Genomic DNA, 20,481 nt, shown 5'->3' on the forward strand with positions numbered 1-20,481 from the left:
GAGTAAGTAGAGATGTCTTTGATGAGATGAGTAGTCCGTATGCACCAATGAAGGCAACATTCTTTCCTTAATTAACCTCATCAGATCTCATCCACTCACATTTACCCATACATCTCATCTCATCACATTCATTAATATCTATCTAGTTTACATCATATCTTATCACATCCATTCACATCCCATACCATTCATTCTCATCGTGATTCACATGCCGCCACATTCATTCACATCCCTTATCATTCATTCACATCCTAATTCACATGCCATCACATTCATTCACATCCCTTATCATTCATTCACATCCTGATTCACAGGTTATCACATTCATTCACATCCCTTATCATTCATTCACATCCTAATTCACATGCTAACACATTCATATTATTTGGAACACTATGTACATATAGAACACCATGTACATATAGTGGAAATATATTTTAAATTATTATTTGGATTTATTTTTATAGTGAACACTATGTGCATATAGTACGTGTGATAGTTTTTGATAAGCAGATCAGTTGGCAAGGGTAGTGTGGGTGCTCGGTGACTCTCCTCTAATTTTTACGTGATGGCCGTGCATATTTTGGCATTACAAGTAGCCATAATTTATTTAGATTATTCATACAAACATCCTTTTATTTATTTATTTTGGACTCTCTTAGTGTAGTCAATTTATTTAGTTCATTACAATACTTTAGGCTAGTAAAATATGAGGTCAACAATTGAATACATGCATGTAGCATTCAACTTACCGCAAATGAACATGTAGATGTAAGAAGTAATGATGTTGTACCACATCTAGAGCAACAATCACATGTGCTTAGTGGACCTGAAGTGTCCTTTAATAATGGATCCAATGTTGGTCATGCAAGCAAAGGGCAGATGTAGGGAATGTGGATGCATCATCTTGTGGTACTACAAGTGCTGGTACACATGTATCACACAAAGGAAAGGAAATGGTAGATTAACCATTTGTGCATGATCTATCAAGAAGTCACTCTTATGTGGATAGTGACTCTAGTGGCTCCAAGTAGAGCCTTGATAAGGGGCTTGGTATTTCATCAATGTTACTCCTAGTGCACAGAGAACCTTGGTTGTTTTGAGGACACCAAATAGTGATCGAGGTGTACAGAATTGGCCCGAGTGTAGATATCCTCTTGATAGGTTGAGATATGATGGATATACAACCTATCACTATGCTTACATGGTTGAACTAATATAGGAGATAGAACCCACTTGTCTTGAGCAGACACTTTCTATAATTTCTAAATGTTTCTTTCTTCTCAACCCCTCTCAAGCTTGAGAAGCTTTAATTTGAATGGCTTTTGAATATTATTGAAATGCTTTAATATATTGTAATAAAGAAACACATAAATTTCCATTTATGCTTAATTTTAATGGTTTTTAAGCACTTCTCTCTCTCCCCCCCCCAAAGAAAGGTCATTCTTATGACCTATTCTCAATCCAAATGAAGCTTCTCATGAAGCATTTCTCTAATCCAAAAGTAATTTTTATGCTTGTTTAATTGGAGGCCAAAATAATGGCTTTTTAATGCTTTTATGATATTTATTTCATAGAGAAATTATGAATCAATCCATGATTGGATAATGATCCAATTAGTGGTCATTCTAATCATATTAATAATATTAAACTTCATTTCCTCAATTAAATTGAGAATTATCAGTAATAGCAGCGGAGCTATGGCAAAATTTCTATAAAATAAACACATAAAACATTTTCATTCATAATATGAAAAGAGGACATCCTACCATATTCTAGGAATTATCATCCTAGATTAATTGAATGATTCTCATTGTAATCATGAAGAAATTTATTTTTATGATTGTGCATAATTAGTAAATTAGGAAAAGAGGAATTTTTGATAATTTATTTTTATGTTAAAAGAGTAATCCCCAAGACATTGGAAATCCATGTATTCCAATGATTTAGAGAATAAAATTGGAATGCTAAAATAATGTATAATTTCTGAAAGATTTTAGTTAAATTTATCTTTTTGTATAGATTAATTTTTATGATGAAAGAGGAATTCCCACCATATTGAAATTCAAATATTTAAATAAGGAAAGTATAATTCCTAGTGCAAAGGAATTAATGAAGATTTTTATTTAATTTTTAAGAGAAAATATAGTTAAATTTATCTTTTTGTATAGATAAATTTTTATGATGAAAGAGGAATTTCCACCATATTGAAATTCAAATATTTAAATAAGGAAAGTATAATTCCTAGTGCAAAGGAATTAATGAAGATTTTTATTTAATTTTTAAGAGAAAATAAAGTTAAATTTATCTTTTTGTATAGATAAATTTTTATGATGAAAGAGGAATTCCCACCATATTGGAATCCAATTAATTAAATGAAGAAAGTGTAATTCCTAGTGCAAAGTAATTAATGGAGATTTTTATTAAAATTTTAAGAAAAAATTTTAATTAAATTTATCTTTTTATATAGATAAGTTTAAACGATAAAAGAGGAATTCCTACTATATTGGAATTCAAATGTTTAGATGAGAAAAGTAGAATTTTTAGCTTAAAGGAGTTAATGGTTATTTTTATGTAATTTTTAAGAAGAATTTTAATAGATTTAATTTAGGAAAAAGAGGAATTCCCATGATAATTGGATTGCACTCATCGAAATGAGAAAAAGAAGGATTTCAAGTTTATTAAAAAAAATAGGTATTGATATTTTAGTTAAAAGATAAATTTCCATGATAATTGAGAAAAGATGGATTTGAATTAAATTCTAATGTCAAAAGATGAATTTCCATCATAATTCTACCTAATGAATTAAGGTTGAGAATTTACATGGGAAAAAGAAAGTCTTGGATAAAATCACTAAATGGATATTTACCCAAAAACTAGATGGTTTAGTTGAAAGTAATCCTGGTAGAACTAAACTGAACGACTTTAGTTAGACTACGCGAGGTCGGACAGTAAACCTAATTGTCCTTCTCTCAATCTAAATCAGACAAAAACTTTGTGACCAATTCCAGTTACTAAATCCAAAGACTAGACTATCGGAACTAATCTAGTTTTTCCCTGACCAATCTCACCAAGAATCTAGTTGGATAAATGGATAAAATGATGGGTAGATTACCCTCATGAGAGATCAAGGATCCTCATTATGAAACTAGGAATTATTGGAAAAAGGGTCTTTGGAACCAATCTCAAACTGGGAATTATTGGAAAAAGAGTCTTTGGAACCAATCTCAAACTGGAATCTCACTTGCATTGGAAACTCTGTTTTTCATTCAAAGGAACACCAGAATGCTGGAGGAAGCATTTGGCTTATGTTTTTCTAAAGGAGGTTCGTTGGAACAGCTGGCGGCGGGGAGTCGTCAAGGGATGTTGTCCGTGACAAAGCCTGCCGAGGTCTTGACCAGCCTCAATACGGTTAAAATGGTGCGCTTCCGGTACGATGGGCAAGGGCCGACGAAGTGGTCCCTGAGTGAAGTGCTAGGATACCTAAGGAGGATCCTAGAGGGTTCTAACCAGGCGATGCACGGGCTCGCGGTTGCTAGGACACCCATGCGTACATCGAGGAAGATATCTGATGGAAAAAAGGAAAGGTTTTTGGGAACAAAAATTTGATACTGGTTCTCGTTTGGTTGGCCAGCTGGTCTTCAACGGAGAGTTCAGATGATGCATTTTTGTAATACAATGGACTTGGAATTTTGGAAAATGATGATCGAAAATATTATGATTTTATTCAAGGATTGTCTTAAAGCCAATCGAATCTGTTATAAATGGCAATTTTATATTGGGTGTGTATGTGGTGTGCCTATTTGATTTTTGTATGAATCGCCGGCTAGGGGGCCTGGGAACTCTTTTCCTCGGTACCCGAGCAAAAACCCAATCAAATCTTTTTAAAGGAATCCCATCAATTCAGTGGTGGTCGGATGGGGTTAGGATGGATCTCGGAGGATTTCTGAGAAACAACTAGATACGATTAGTTACGTTAATCAGTTTAAATCTTGAGAAGACCTTGTTTTGTGGGAAGGGATCATCGGCTGTGCCTCGAAAATGAGGAAAAAAGTGGTGATTCCATGGACCAAGTGCAAGTCTCTTCTTGATTTGACCATGTGACTACAGGCTTGGTCAGATCAGTTTAATTTAGTCAAGACTTGACTCGTTAGAGTAATCTCCTAGTTAAAAGATTTTTCACCTTCCTGGCGGAATCGCCCGTGCCTTCTGGGCGAGGGGAGTCTTCGGGCCCAGTCTCGGAGGGATCCCCCCCCCCCCGGCTAGCCCCTCGTCTCTGGACATCCGCAAGCGAGGCCCCGAGTGTGCAGGACCCCCGCCCCGCGCGAGAGGCCGACGTCGCTTCCGGCTTTTGAGGTGTGCAGGTGTAAAAACTTCCCCTTCTGATCTTATAATTATTTCCCTCTCTGAAATAAAAGAAAGATCCCGTTTTACCCTATTTTGGTCTAGAGAGAGAAAATATCTAGAGAAAGATAATTCAAAATTGAGATATTTTTGGATATAAAAATCCTCCTAGTGTCTAAAATGGTTTCCCCTGAAACAAATATTCAAAAAGAAATTTCCAATGTGCAATTGGAATAAATTGAAATTAGGTAAAAGAGAACTTAGCCTAAGGGTCCAGATTTTCTGAAATTTTTGAATTAAGATTCCTATGGACCAATTAGATTAATCCAAATGTAGGGAGGAGATAAATTGAAGAATAAAAGAAAATCCCCCCAAAAATGAGTAAATACTCACATAAGATAAAGAGTTGACTAAGGACAAGGTTATTAGTTAAAAAAGAAGAGATATTTAGAAGAAATAATGCATTTTTGATACCTAAGTGTGGGGAAATTTTCCTCATGAAGGAGATGCCTATTTCACATGTGTGGTTGAGTTTTAACCTCACAAATAATGAGATATTTTCATCTCTCCTCTCTCCTGCTTCAACTAGATCCAAAAAGGAAGCTAAACTGACCTAAAAATGGTCAAAAATTGACCAAACTGATCTGAAAAATTCTAAAATTAGTTTGCTTGGTTAGAGGCTCACTTTTTCCTATAAATGAAGCCTCCCCCTTTGTAAGAATTGGTGCCCACTCTTGTTGCAAACAAGACTAGATCCCTCAAACCCATCAAGCCAAAGGAAAGCTCACAAAAATTCATGTAAGCTAGAAATCCTACTTTTTCTTTATTCCATTTAATGGTTTTCTAATTTTTGTTTTCTTTAAAATGAAAAATGATGCTATGACTTGTTGGAAAGGCTTTCCCCCTCTCTTCATTCTTGAATTCAGCCTTTCTTTATCCTAGATGTGTAATCAAATTGTTAGAATTAAACTTTTCATATTGTTTCTCTTTAAAAAGTGGAATTTGATTAGTTTAGAATGCTTTAAACCATTTGGGATAATTTCTAAGTAGCTTGAGAATGAAAAAAATTGAAAAATGGTCAGCCATACAAAGGAGGTTATGGTAAAATTTTCTTAAATTTTGTGAAATAAGTTTTATCTTTTATTATTCAAAAAGAGTAATCCCCACCGCTTGTGTATTCTAAAAGTGTTATTTTTATTCTATGCATATAAAAATGTATATTAAAAAAAATTATAAATAAAAGTGTTATTTTCATTAGAATTAATTTCTATGCATAGAAAGATGAATATTGTTACTTTCATCAAAATTGATCTTTATGCATAAATAGCTGCATAAAAGAATTTTTTTATTATAAAAGTGTTACTTTCATTAAAATTAAATTTATGTATAAATAGATGCATAAAAGATTTTTTTAAAAGCGTTACTTTCATCAAATTTTGATTTTATGCATAGAAAGATGCATAAAGAAATTTATTTTTATTTCAAAAGAATTATTCTCATCAATTTTGATTTTATGCATAAAAAGATGCATAAAGAAATTTATTTTTATTTCAAAAGAGTTATTCTTATCAATTTTGATTTTATGCATATAGAAAGATACATAAAGAAATTTATTTTTATTTCAAAAGAGTTATTCTCATCAATTTTAATTTTATGCATAAAAGATGCATAAAGAAATTTATTTTTATTTCAAAAGAGTTATTCTCATTAAAATTAAATTTATGCATATAAAGATGCATAAAAGATTTATTTTTATTTCGAAAGTGTTATTCTCCTTAAAATTAAATTTATGCATAAATAGATACATAAACGGATTTTTATAAAAGTGTTATTTCCCACCACTGAAGTTGTTCTTATGGATAAATAGACGCGTAAAGAATCTTTATATCAAAAATAAGAATTCTCTTACATTCTATAAATAGATGTGATATGAATCAGATAGATGAGAATAAATAGAGGATGGATGTGATGAGAATAGAAGTGATGAGAATGAAAGGTAAATAGATGTGATGATATGTGATGCGAATCAGATAGATGGGAATGAATGGATGGATGGATGTGATGAGAATAGAAGTGATGAGAATGAGAGGTAAATAGATGTGATGAGATGGGATGTGAATCTGATAGATGGGAATGAATGGATGGATGGATGTGATGATGAGAATGAGAGGTAAATAGATGTGATGATATGTGATGCGAATCAGATAGATGGGAATGGATGGATGGATGGATGTGATGAGAATAGGAGTGACGAGAATAGGAGTGATGAGAATAGGAGTGACGAGAATGTGAGGTGAATAGATGTGATGACATGTAATGCGAATCACATAGATGGGAAAGAATGGATGGATGGATGTGATGAGAATAGAAGTGATGAGAATGAAAGGTAAATAGATGTGATGATATGAGATGCGAATCAGATAGATGGGAAAGAATGGATGGATGGATGTGATGAGAATGGAAGTGATGAGAATGAAAGGTAAATAGATGTGATGATATGAGATGCGAATTAGATAAATGTGAATGAATAGATGAGATGTGATGTCATGTGAATCAGGATGTAAATGAATGTGATAACATGTGAATCGGGATGTGAATGAACGATAAGGGACGTGAATGAATGTGATAACATGTGAATCGAGATGTGACGATAAGGGACGTGAACGAATGTGTTAGTATGTGAATCGGGATGTGAATGAATGAGATGTGATGTGAAATGGATGTGATAAGATGCGATGTAAACTGGATAGATGTTAATGTATGTGAAGTGATGAGATGTATGGATAGATGCAAGTAGATGTGATTTGATGGAGGATAAATAAGTTCGTACATACTCCATACAGAGTCCGTCTAGATCGCCATCTAAGCTCTACTTGAGAGCGCACGGGTGGACAACACCATCACTTGTACCTCTTTGGTATAATTAGAATTTTAAATTCTCTCCATTGTGTATCTATTGCATTGTCTATTGTGCTTTGTCTTGCTATCTCTTTCCATTGTGCCATATTCTTGTATATAGTACTAGAAAATCTAGATTTCAATCTAGCATGGTTCTAGGGTGTCTAGGATGCATGTAGAAGCCTAAGTTTAGGGTTTTAGGACTAATTATAGCAAAAAAAACAGTAAGCGTTTCTTCATGGCAACCCAGAGCTAACCCAAAGCTCTGGGTCGTTTATATAGCAGAGAGCTCTGGGTTAGCTCTGGATGAGAAATGAATGCCAGAAGAGTACTTCAAGGACTCCCAAATATTCTTCGAGTTTATGAGAAATCAGTTAGTCCCGATGTATTCGAAGTATAGGCTTGAAACATCTTGCAATCAAGATAGATTTAAGAGGGAGGGATTGTACCTCTAGCCCTCTTCATTGTATATATTTATACTGAAATGGAATTCATCATTATCTTACTTATGTAATGGTTAATTGGATATGCTCTAGTTTGGGTGGCAACGATGCCCGAAAGCCCAAGGAGCAAGATTTGTATATGGGAGGCAACGATGCCAGAAGACCCATTGGACAACGATGCCAGATATTATTGGATTTCGTCGTTAGGCGGTCATTGCGACCAGATGGCCCCGATGATTGTATTGGATTTCGCAGTGTCGAGTGGTCATTGTTGCGACTAGATGGCCCACATGGTTGTATTGGCGACTAGATGGCCCACATGATTGTATTGGATCTCATAGTCAGGCGGTCAATGCGACCAGATGGCCCAGATGATTATGGAAGAATTCTTGGGGGGTCCTAGTGACCAAATGGCCTTAAGCAACAGTCTGAGCGGTTTTCCTCAGGAACCAGATGACTCAACATGGTTTCGATGAATCCAAACAGGATAATCCATGAACATGAGGATCATTACTTGTGCATTGCATATTGATGTATGTTTGAATTTCTTTGACTTTGTGTGATGTTTTTGATGTGTGGACAATGCTTGACATGTGATAGTCCACTGGGCTCCAGACTACCAGGCAGTACCTAGAATACCCAGTAGACGCGAATGATGCATACTTGTTTGTTCACTAGCTTGTGTCTAGTTTTTGCAGAAGGTGAGTATGAATTTATTATATCTAACACATGTGACATGCTATGAAGAACATGTACCATGAAGAACAAGGACATCGATCAAAGAAAAGGCATAAAGATGTTGCCAGATGAGAAGAAGGCACCACATATATGAGGAAAGACCAGATGCACAAGAGCACGAGATGGGGCTAGTACCACGATCATATGGGATATATGTATCCCATAGTGAAGGACAACTGTGATATAAGAGGGAGGGAATATAACTATTTGGACCTCCAAGCCCTTTTCACATAATGGAACTCATGCTCGGACACATGGACAGGTTGATGGATACATGGGAACAGGGTTCCTAAAGCTAGCATTGGACAAAGTACCAAGTCTAGGTCAAAAAGTAAGAAAAAGCAAAAAGTCAAACTATGTTGACCAAAATCTAAGGGCACCATTGGAAAGAGGACATCAAACTGGATCAAAAAGCTAAAAGCCACTTTTCCAAAAAGCATCTCCAGGGCCAAAAAGCAGCTCTGTTTTGCACCGCCTCCGCCAACTCTGCTGCCACCTATTCGCTAGTTTGCGCTGCCTCGTGTGCACCGCCTACCACCTCCAATAGCACTGCCTACGCCTCCTATAACACCGCCATGCGCCGCCATTCAGTTGTCGCCTCTGCACCGCCTATCAACCACCACCTACATCGCCTTTGGAGGGTTGCCACCATCTGAAGGAACACCGCACCTAGGGGAAAGAACCTTGGACAGCCTTGCACCATCTTCTCTCGTTTTTCCAGTATCTCTATCTCGGTGTGTGCCTTTTGAGATTCTTTGACCAGTTTTGGTGTAGAGACACGTGAGTATTTGAGAGCTATAGACTTGTTTCAGACATTGGATATTGGTACTAGCCTAGTGTGAGACACTTGTGGGTCATCCTCGTGGTGAGCTCGACATTAGGGAATCTTGTGCCTCGACATTGACTTCAGCCCGTGTGCCGACCTCGCCATCGGCACACTTATTTGATATTGTATTCATTTGTTATATTGGTCCTGGCTTGGAAGAGCCCGTGGATTGTTCTTGAAATAAATTCCTAAAAAGGGGGCGGGACCTGTTTCCCGCTTAGCGTGGTGTACTGTGTGAAACCCCTATACCTATCTCTCTTTTTTCTGCCTTCTACTCTCTCTCTCTCTCTCTCTCTCTCTCTCTCTCTCTCTCTCTCTCTCTCTCTCTCTCTCTATCTATCTATCTATCTATCTATCTATCTATCTATCTATCTGTATCTTTTGGACACGTGGTTGAATGTATCATTGCACGCTCCATTGGGCTTATAGAATATCTAGTGGACTCCTGGCCGAGTCGTCCTGAACAAGGGCTCACAAAGGGCCTCCACCTACTATACAGATATGTCCACGTGCCATGCAAGTGCAGGATGCATACGACATCCCCTTCTCCTTAACTTGAGAAAAGCTGCATAGGCTCCAAATAGTCCATCAATAATGCCAAATAATCATCGAAAAAATTCTTGTCAAGCCAAACCGCTTCATGTGTCCCTTGGTTCGTGAGGAACTGTCTCTCTTCAGCTCTGGAGCCATGCTTGAAGCAATGCAAGAGGATCTGTTCTGTAACCATAACTTCAGCCTCATCCACTATATTTGGCTCTTGTTCATCGTGGTGGACAACGACGAGAGGTCTATATAGGGCTTCAACCAACTGACATGGGACACATCATGCATGGTCCAACTGAAAGGTAGCTTTAGCTTCATAGAAACCTCATTGATCTTCTTTAGAATGGGAAAAGGTCCAAAGCTTCAAAACAATAACTTTGGGCATCACTTGCCCACTATAACATGCAGCGGAAGTATTCGTAATTAAGGATCCTGTCATACAAGTCTCACACCACCTTCTGTATCTTGAGTTTCATGAGTTTAGCAATCCACTTTTATCACTTCAAACTTTAAGGGATTTAGAGAGAGAGAGAGAGAGAGAGAGAGAGAGAGAGAGAGAGAGAGAGAGAACTTTACACCAGATTGGGTCCCGAATTACCCACTGAAGAGCCCCTATCCTGTTACCGGAATAATATTTTCTTTTATTACTTTGACGAGAATGACTTTGGATTGACGACGATGAGCCAAACGCAAGATCTCAGAGGACCAAGAGTGAGACTGAGCTGTACATAGCTGTAAAAGGACCAATAATGACCGATCTCAAGCCTATGCACTCTTTCCAATGAAATGAGGGAAGGCTGCAAATCTGAGGCTGAGGTATGGACTGTTTGGGACTGTTTTGGCTATGTATTAATGTTGTAAATGAATGAATGCATGCGGGTTACCTTCATTGGAGTGCTGTAGCAAAACGATGATGATAGGGATGTTAAAAACTGATTGCAAGCAGAAAACGCAAGGTCTTATGTTGGCTGGATGCTGTAAACTACTGCGTTTTTTTGAAGGAGGCTGAGTGCTCATGCATTGAAGCTCCTAGTTGATGTAGAATGAAGTGCTTGCTAAAAACGCTGAGGACTGATATGTCTATATGCTAAATACTGAAAACGCTGAGTACTGATGGGATTTAGGGCTGAATGATCAATCATTTATACTCTCGTTAGTGCTCTCGAGCGATGAGTTCAGCCTGACGCCAGTCTTCGTTGATCCTACGTTGGGCTTCCTCATAGTCCCATCTATCTGCTCTTTCTTCTCGCCGTCTGGCCTCATCCTCTCGCCTTTGTCGTTCCATCTGAAAGAAGAGAGTGACGAAGTTGGGGGTAACCGGAGGTGTGGGTTTTGCTGCTACTGCCTCCAAAAGTTGGAGACGCCAAAGTAGAGCTCTAGTATCTGTAGTGGGTGGAAGAGCTCAGAGTCGGTCTCCTTCGAGGGAGACATCTTCCTATTGATGTGTACTCTCCTCTGTAGACATGATGCTAAAGTCGATGGTTGTGCCGAAACGCAATCTGACCATCCAAGAATGCCGTCACACTAGGATGCGGGGAGTGTGGACAAGCTAAATCTAATACCAATGTAACATGCAGCGAAAGTATTCGTAATTAAGGATCCTATCACACAAGTCTCACACCGCCTTCTGTATCCTGAGTTTCACGAGTTTAGCAATCCACTTTTATCACTTTAAACTTTACGAGATTTAGAGAGAGAGAGAGAGAGAGAGAGAGAGAGAGAACTGTACACCAGATTGGGTCTCGAATTACCCACTAAAGGACTCCCCAGCCTGTTACCGAAATATTTGCTTTTATTACTTTGAAGAGAATGACTTTGGATTGACGATGAGCCAAACGCAAGATCTCAGAGGACCAAGAGTCGTGCTGAACTGTACATAACTGTAGAAGCTTCAATAATGGCCGATCTCGAGCCTATGCACTCTTCCCAATGAAATGAGAAAAGGCTACAAATCTGAGGCTGAGGTATGGACTGTTTAGGACTATTCTAGGCTATGTATGAATGTTGTAAATGAATGAATACATGCGGGTTACCTTCATTGGAGTGCTGTAGCAAAACGATGATGATAAGGATACTAAAAACTGGTTGCAAGCAGAAAACGCAAGGCCTTCTATTGGCTGAATGCTGTGAAGTACTGTGTTTTCTTGAAGGAGGTTGAGTGCTCATGCGTTGAAGCTCCTAGTTGATGTAGGATGAAGTGCTTGCTGAAAGCGCTGAGGGTTGATGTGTCTATATGCTGAATACTGAAAACGTTGAGTGCTGATGAGATCTAGGCCTGAATGGTTGCCCTTCTACTTATCCTCTAGCTCTCGACTGACAATGGTACCAACAATAGGATTGGGAATGAATGTCGAGGTATCCTGAAGTGGCATCCGCATCTCCAAGGCCGCCTATATCCAAGCCTTGCACTCTAGCATCTGTTCCCCTTGGTGCGCTATGACACATAGATTCTTGGATGGCATTGGTATCACCACTCGCAACTTGGCTTCTTGATGCAATCGCTATAGAGAAAACAGTTTCTATAGGGACCTAGTGTTCTCTCTCATCATCGGATTTCGCCATAGTGGGAGTAGTCAAGATTTTCCGTGACCGCAAATAAATCATCCAGTATGTGTGTGGGAGACGCTTGCGAAGGCTATATAAACCAACCATCCTTCGAGGGACAGGAGACTAAAAACCAGGCACATCAATGAAAAAAAAAATCTTCTTTTTTTTGGGCCGAGTATGGGACCAAAATTTTGTTTTCAATCAATTTGTTAGGTAGGTTGTGGTGGGGACCCTTTGAACCTTAGAAATGTAAAAAGTGAAAACCTTAGAAATGTTAGAAATGTTATCTTTTTTTTGCTTTGACATGTGGCAATGGGAGGGACATTTAATTTTTAAAAAAAAATTGCACGAACTATCCAAAAGCTTGTAGAGGTAGTTAGCGAGCCTATATAAGCTCAAGCCAAGACCGCACGCGCTCGAGAAAGAGAAAATATGTTTGATTAATATGTAGAGGTAGTTAGCTCAAGCTCAAGCTCAAGCCAAGACCGCACGCGCTCGAGAGAGAGAAAATATGTCTGATTAATATGTGATTAAATTTGATTAATTTGTGATTAATGTGATTAAATCTAATAAGCATTGTGCAATTTTTAATTGTTATCTTGTTTTTTTTAATTGTCATCTTGTTTTTTAAAGCGTCTACTCAAATATGAGACAACGACATGGAGTCATGAGTGAGATGAACGAAGAACGCTTGTCTAAGTCACTAACGGAATTTTTTTTTTATGTGCTTAAGCTCAATCAAATAAAAAAATATAAAATAAACTAAGGTTCATTGTCAATGTACAAACCAATGTATCCACCACTTGCAAAGCTCTAATACCAAACTAACATGCAGAAGCTTACAGACATGATTATACTTTGATAATGAATATTCAAAACCTTGGTTCTTAATGATAGCACAATGAAACGAAGATAAGACTACAAAAGAGAGAGAGAGAGAGAGAAGACAAGTACACCCGATTGGGTCCCAAACACCCTCTGAAGGGCCCCCACTAAGGATTGGTGTATTTTGGAGACCTTACTTGGCTGGAAATCAGCCGCTTGAAGATGACCTATTCTCGAACTTCAAGTTCACGTTTGCTTTAGCCTCCCTTTGGCTGTCTTGGCCCTTGGATTCTTCAGAACTTGTGAATAATCAGAGAGATTAGCCCTTGCCAAGCCTAAGCTTTTATAGGGCCATATTATGCTGGTCAGTTTGGCTGTCAGCCTGCTGCTATCTGCTACACGACCTGATTAAACACCATACAGTAGGTGCCTTTTCACACGTGGCAAATAGGGCTGGCCGACTGGCTGAGATTGCCCTGATGCTGGCAGCCCAATGCCCCCAACCGACTGGCTGCCCGGCCCTCCTTTGCCTGGTTGCTTAGGCATGGGGGCCTCCATGGCGCCCACCTTTTAGGCAAGGCCCTTAACACCTTATGGGGTGTTAAGGGCAACCGCCTGGCGTGTTCTCTCTCCTACAGTTCTGGTTGTATAGTAGTACAACAGATTTCTCTCCTGAGTGCTGGTTGTACAGCAAGGCAGCATCTTCTCTCTCTTTTCCCAAAGTGGGCACTATTGTTGGGGCTGTTTCGAGGCTGATTTGTACTGGTTTATGGTGCTGATTGGTATGTAGAACTTTGAGCAAGTGGTTGCTAAGTGTGGAAAATCCGGTGTAAGGATTGCACCTGCACCTTGGTCTACTGTGACAGTTTATTCTTTGAATAAAGAAGTCCCTGCAAGGGGCCGGCCGTTCTAGCAAGGGGTGAACTGGTGGGTTACCTTGCAAGTGAAGGAGAGAAGGGAAAGAGAGAGAAGTACACTGTACACCAAGTGGGGTCACAAATACTGGCTTCAGCACCCCCTTCCGAAGGCGTATTCGCTTTGACTGCTGAAAATAAGAATGAGTACAAACAGGGCTGAATCTTCCCAAATACTGCACTGAACTGGTTACCTCAAATAGTGCCTTGCAGACATCACAAACAAAGGATGGAGCTGTTGTTGCAAGGATGGACAGAACGAAGAACCTTCACTCTTCAAGAACTTCATTGTCTGCAATCGGTACCATCAGGTGCTATGGGCTGTTGGTCAGTCAGCTTATTTTCGAGTGTCCCACCTCATGATACCTAAGGCATCTGCTTACCCGATAACGGTGTTCCATCTCCTACTGGGATAGAAAGCCTTGTGTGTCCCTATCTTTTTTGGGGTTGGGTTTTGTCCTCCTTACTTTAAGGAACCTCCTGAGACGGGCTGTGTAGGGGTTTGTCATGAAGAGGCCTGGCTTTCGTTGAGAAATTGGGAAACGATGGGCTTGTTCTCCTGTCTCTTGCTGGCTTTGTTCCCGTTTTTGTCGTTGAACTCTAAGCTGCTCCACACTACTGGAATACTGTTCCAATGCTTTCTTCCAGCCATTGTTTAAACTTCTACAATCGGAATGTAAAGCGGCCGTACATAAGATGCTCCAGCTGATCCCCAAAATCATCCCACGAGTATTTCACCTCCCCTCTTGATGTGGCATCATCTTCCACCAAGTAACGACAGATACATATAAAGGGCTGGAGCTTCTTCCATACGCACCACTTTGTAATAGGCCTTGAATTGATTCATCCACGGGATACACCGAGCGGCTCCACCTGAAATCCTGGTGAGAGCTACCTTCCCTGGTGCCCCAAGAGAGCGCTCTCCTATGACGGTCAATCAGAGTTCCACCCATGCCAATCACCCTGTGCAAAATGGTGAGAGTGTCTTAAGCCGCCTTGGGGTCTCCATAAAGGGTGGTCTTCTGACACTACTTCTGCTGAAACCAAACCAAAGGGCTTCCTCAGCTTCTTTGATTCCAGACAAAGGACTTCCCTACGCCTGTTCCAACTGTAGCTGCTTCTCAAGAAGAAAGGCTTCCTGTTGATGGCTTGCATTTTTTTCATTTGCTGCCTCCATGACCTGCATCTGCTGAGATGAGTAGAGGGACTTCCCTACGCCTGTTCCAACTGTAGCTGCTTCTCAAGAAGAAAGGCTTCCTGTTGATGGCTTGCATTTTTTTCATTTGCTGCCTCCATGACCTGCATCTGCTGAGATGAGTAGAGGGCCTCATCAACTGCATGAAATGCCTACGAGAGGCGAAATTGGGAAGGGATTCTGCGGAGACTCTTTCCCTATCCTCCTCATCCCCAGCTAAAGCATGCAGTATATTCCTCCTTGTGCTGAGGAGTCTTGAAGGTCTCCCACACGAGGCAAAATTATGGAGTGAAAAACCACTGCGTCAGCCTTGCTCTGAAACCGATGATGACAGACGAACTTTTGCCTGAAACCTGCAAAAGCAATCATCTCCCCCCCCTGCCCACATGCTTGCATCATGAAAAGCTACCGGGTGAGACTGCACATCTCCTTGCTGATGGAGTTTTTTTTTTTTTAATAGAAAATTTAAAGAAAAATTATCAACATGCAATTATTTTCACATTCAAATGGATCCCGTCAGACATGCTATGTTTAATTGAGAAGAAGCACACACCTATAGTGTAGGTTAATCTCAATAATTATTGGAGAATGATTGATATACACAGAAAGTCTCATGCTCTCCTGCTGGCCACAGGTTCTAGGGACAGTAGTAAACATCATGTTCAAAAACGGCGGCTGAAAAGCCAGGGTATGATCCAATCAACCATCGTGCTGGGCTCTCTCTCTCTCTCGCTGCTTCAAGCTCTCATCCATCATCCCCTGTTGCCTACCACCACCTCATCTACAATAAAATGCACGTGCGAGAGGGGGAGGGGAGTAGTACTGGACAGCAACCCATGAAGCCTCGTCACATATGCAGGTCGCCTGACGTTGAATCTCCAGCATCAAATCAGGGAGCCTTATTTGTGGGAATATCAATCTGATGTACTTGCCTGTCAGTGTCAATTCCACTAGCTCCAGCTGATGTGGCCCCATTATAGCTCTCGGCCTGTCACCATCTCTGTAGAACGCTCACCTCGAGCCTCCTCCCCTCACAGCCTTATTTGTGGGAGTATAGGCTACTCCTTCCTTACATTTTCATTTGTGATTAAGCACATTAGCGTTGTAAACATTTTGTGGGTTATTGAGACTGTAATTGATGATGTAAGCGTGCGGAACGCATTAATTTCTGCAGTGCTGAGTTGTCAGAATCCGCTGCAGTCACTTGTCATTACCAGAGGCAGAATTTGAAATGTCAAAATCTGGTCCATCTACCCATCTCCATCTCATCAGGAATGGATTAGAGCTGTAGAGGCTGATGTGGCCTGCACTGATTGCTTCTTCTCTCACTCCCCCGTCCTTGATGGCCAGAAAAGGCCATCGGTCGGCCTTTCCCAGGGGAAGATGGGGGGCCGGCGATAGCCTTTCCCTACTCCTTCCTTGCCTCCTTGATTTGTCATTGGTTAACAAACGCCCTGCCCTTTTGTGGGTTATTGAGACTGGAATTGATGTCGTGGGCATTGTCTCTCCCTTTCTCTTTCTTCGTATGTTTAATTGTGATTAAGCACGTCATTCCTATTAACAAACACAATCAATCACCTGCGCAGCATAACTTGAACCATACAATCACTTACTATACAAGAATGACAGGGAAGCTCTGGTGGGATACTTGAATGTTCATTAGCTAAAGGTTTAAACATATAACGTCAAGTAAGGCCACATCTTTCCTTCACCTCGTATTGTATCATTGGGAGAAGACATACTTAGGAAACCCCGTAAATGATAGCAAACTAAAGGGTGGCACGGTTACCTCCTAGAAAAACACTTTCAGAAGTTCCATAAAGGTGTCCAGCAACATCAATGGTGGCTGAGCTTGATGGTGCTACACTTATTCCACCGAGCCGAAGCTCTGCAATGCTTGAAGATGATGCCTGCCTCCTATCTAGACCCTGATCATAGAGCATACCCTTGTATATGTGACCCCCAATTCTCACCACTGTTTGGTAGGCATATGCCTCCTGCCCGTCTCATTGACCCCTGTTACTGTTATACATTTGAAAACTGCATGCTCCCTGGCTTCTGCAGGCAGCACTCTTTTCAACCTGCCCTCTGCATAAGCTGAGCAATAAATGAACTCTCTCTCTCTCTCTCTCTCTCTCTCTCTCTCTCGCACACACACACAACACACACGTGTGCGCGCGCGCACAGATGTAAACATGTACATAATATATCCTTGTAATAACATTTATGTATGCATGTAACTGTTGAAAAAGGGTCAAGAAGCATCTGCTCATATGTTAAATATAGATGTGGTAAATATCCATATATGTACATATATATATGCATGTAGGTTGATGAACATGAACATTTACTACAGTGCTAGACATTTGTGATATTTCTATCTTTTTTTCTTAGAAGCCTTCTTCTGCTAATAAGTGAGCGGATGTATGTACCTTGTTGAAGCCAGTTGAGGTCTGGGTGGAGGCCCAATAGAAGTTGAGGTGTGAGAATCGCCAGCAGCAGCATCAGATGCATGCCCATGTTCTAGATTGGGCCGGCTTACTCGTGTGTGTTTGTTTGTGTGAAGAGGCTTCATGGGTTGCTGTCCAGTGTTGGAGAGTAGCTCATCGTGCTGGGCTCTCTCTCTCGCTCTCGCTGCTTCAAGCTCTCATCCATCATCCCCTGCTGCCTACCACCACCTCATCTACAATAAAATGCACATGCGAGAATAGTACCTGCCAGAAGCGAAGCAGAACAGCACACACCACTTCCGACTTGATGAGATGGGGGGGTTGGGTGGGGGGCCGCGCGAACGCGAGCCCCCGCTACCACAAATTATGACGTGCACTCTCCCCGTTGGGGAGATGCTAGGGTGCAGCCCGTCCGAGAGTGCAATGGAGGGGCCGACCCTAGGCCATCGGCCTTCCTGATCACCGATCGACCCCGCCCAGGTAAGTATGCTTCCCAGATGCGCGTGAATGACCTTTTGTAGGCGCCTGCACGCCAACCTATTATGGGACATTTCTTCTAAGGTTCTTTTTTAACAACCTACGAGAGCGCCCTTGTAGCGCTAAGGTTGCAACTTGAAGAATTCCATAAGCACTACACTAAGAAATATCTTGCCGGGCCTCACATTCCATGGGAGAACGACACGTCTTCACGAAACGCACACCAACAATTTCTAACGCCCTCTCCTCGTCTCGGGGATGCATTCCTAAACTCCACTCCCTCTAGATGATATGAAAATGAGAAGATAACTAATCTCAAAACACTAAGGATAATTGCTAATTGACAATGATAAGATGCTTTGAAAGATAAGCTCAAGGATAATGGCATTGCTTATTATTGATAATGATAATAAGATTTGAAAGATAAGCCCAAGGTGTAAAAATAATATGCATGTTCAAAAAAAGAGAGCATAGTAGTATTTGATAATAAACCTTTTCAACAAAACCCTAGGTGAAGCAACTTTGTTGGATAAAGCCACGCAAATTACCTCAATATTTTTCAGAACTTGAATCTAAGGAGGATCATAACACGAGTATAAATCTAAAGCTGCGCTGTAATAAAAAAAATGATTTTACAAAAATGAGAAGAACACTGTAGAGAAAACTTGGTTTCCCCACCATTACGAAGTGGTGTCACACGAGATTCGCTTTAGGGTAGTATACCCGCATAGCTAGGGAGATATGCAGCTTCTCTATCTCTCTCCGCTATGTACTCACACCGACAATCAAGAGAGACACACAACATTGGAAGTTCACCACTTCACGTAATTAGGTTTTCTATAGAGAGATGTGACACAGTATACCAAGGTTCTTTGCATGTCTTAGTGAGGAGAGTTTGATTGCATGCTTTTCATATCAGACACCTTCATAGATGCCTAGCCCTGTTGACTACTACCTCCACCAAATATTAAAACACACTCACGCTATATCGAGTACAATTGATACACACGTTGAAACATGGTGTTAAAAAGAAAGCACACTAGTATTTGTGATAAAGCATAGTATTATTTGTGTAGTATGCTTCCATGGTGGAGAGCATGAACGACCTTAACTTAGCCCAGCCTAGCTTCTTTTGACCCAACGCACAGATTTACCATTGCATCAGCTCAAATGAAAGTTACCGAGTGCACTTTTTGGCTGTCTTCACTTTTGGCTAGCTGCATGGCCCCCCTTGTTGATGTGCATTAGGTTTCTACATATCCTTTAAAAAACCACAATTCGATTATGGGCAACCAAACAATGCTTGATTTTTTCATTAAAAAGGTGGAGCAAACATAGTAAGAGCAATCTAGGTGGTATCTTAAAACGTTGAAGAAGCCCAATGTTGATGTAGATTGCACCAATGAACATCCTAAATTTGATGCTCGTTGGAAGCACGTCTTGGTGATGAGGAGAGTGCTTTTCACACACACACTCTTATACATTTGAATAGGTATGTACCACATGAGCACGTTTCTTTACGCTAAATCTTTGAAGTCCCTCTAAGAACATTAATATTCTCAGTATTTAAACCTCTGGGTGGAAAAGAGCCAATTTATAGGACAGCTTGCTGCCATGTCAACGAGGAGGTATGAGCTCTTCGGAGCAGCTTGATTGCTACACAAAGAGCCCCCCTCGGCTTGGAAGCCCACCTTACATGATGCTGTGTGTTTACGTAGAGCAGCACAGTGGTGTTGTTGAGCTAGTAGGAGATGTTGCTATTGTGGTTCCTCTCTACTATAGCTTGAATGTGGCTGTACAGAATAGGAAGACTGACAAGAAAAGGGTTCACTTGCTACAAAACGGCTTGCTATTGTTATTGGGCATACACATTGTTGGTGAGAGAAGGGACTAGTCTGAGAGTCGTTGTTGCTAGATTTTCCATATGTCAATGTTATGGAGCTTAGAGAGCTGTATTACTTATCTCTAGATGAGAATGTCGGGATTGGTTTGTTGTTTCTTGGGCTGCTCAAGATCAAGCTTGCCACTTTGTAGAGAATAATCTTCTCCTATCTTTCTTTCTCTTAGCCACACAAAGAATAATGTCTCTCTCTTTCTCTCTTTGATAAGTAATATCTCTCGTTCAATCACCAAGCAATTAATATCATACGGATACTTAAAGTGACAAAGACGAGAAATTAGAGAAGAAGAGAAAGGTGACTAATCAATATTTTAATCTAGCAACTAATTAAGATAATAAAATCTCTAATAAGGCTCTGATATCAAGTCATATCACCAAGTA

The 20,481-nt window shown here is 40.2% G+C and overlaps 1 long non-coding RNA gene and 1 other non-coding gene across 2 annotated transcripts in view; both read right to left on the reverse strand.

Annotated features, from left to right (window-relative positions):
- The window catches only part of LOC147608727 (uncharacterized), a 346,296-nt gene extending 328,066 nt beyond the window's left edge, over positions 1 to 18,230 (reverse strand). Inside the window, exons 1-2 of the long non-coding RNA XR_015264323.1 lie at positions 17,706 to 18,230; positions 17,063 to 17,361 (exon numbers count right to left, since the gene is read on the reverse strand). This is a non-coding gene — a long non-coding RNA (uncharacterized LOC147608727). The remainder of the gene's footprint in view (positions 1 to 17,062; positions 17,362 to 17,705) is intronic.
- LOC147608733 (U1 spliceosomal RNA) lies at positions 18,050 to 18,211 on the reverse strand. The gene has a single exon (XR_015264418.1). It is a non-coding gene; the product is annotated as a U1 spliceosomal RNA (small nuclear RNA).
- Positions 18,231 to 20,481: the final 2,251 nt, after the last annotated feature.

The sequence above is a fragment of the Cibotium barometz genome, chromosome 52 (genome assembly GCF_041138505.1).
Source record: "Cibotium barometz isolate CiBa-2024 chromosome 52, ASM4113850v1, whole genome shotgun sequence".
Taxonomy (NCBI): domain Eukaryota; kingdom Viridiplantae; phylum Streptophyta; class Polypodiopsida; order Cyatheales; family Cibotiaceae; genus Cibotium; species Cibotium barometz.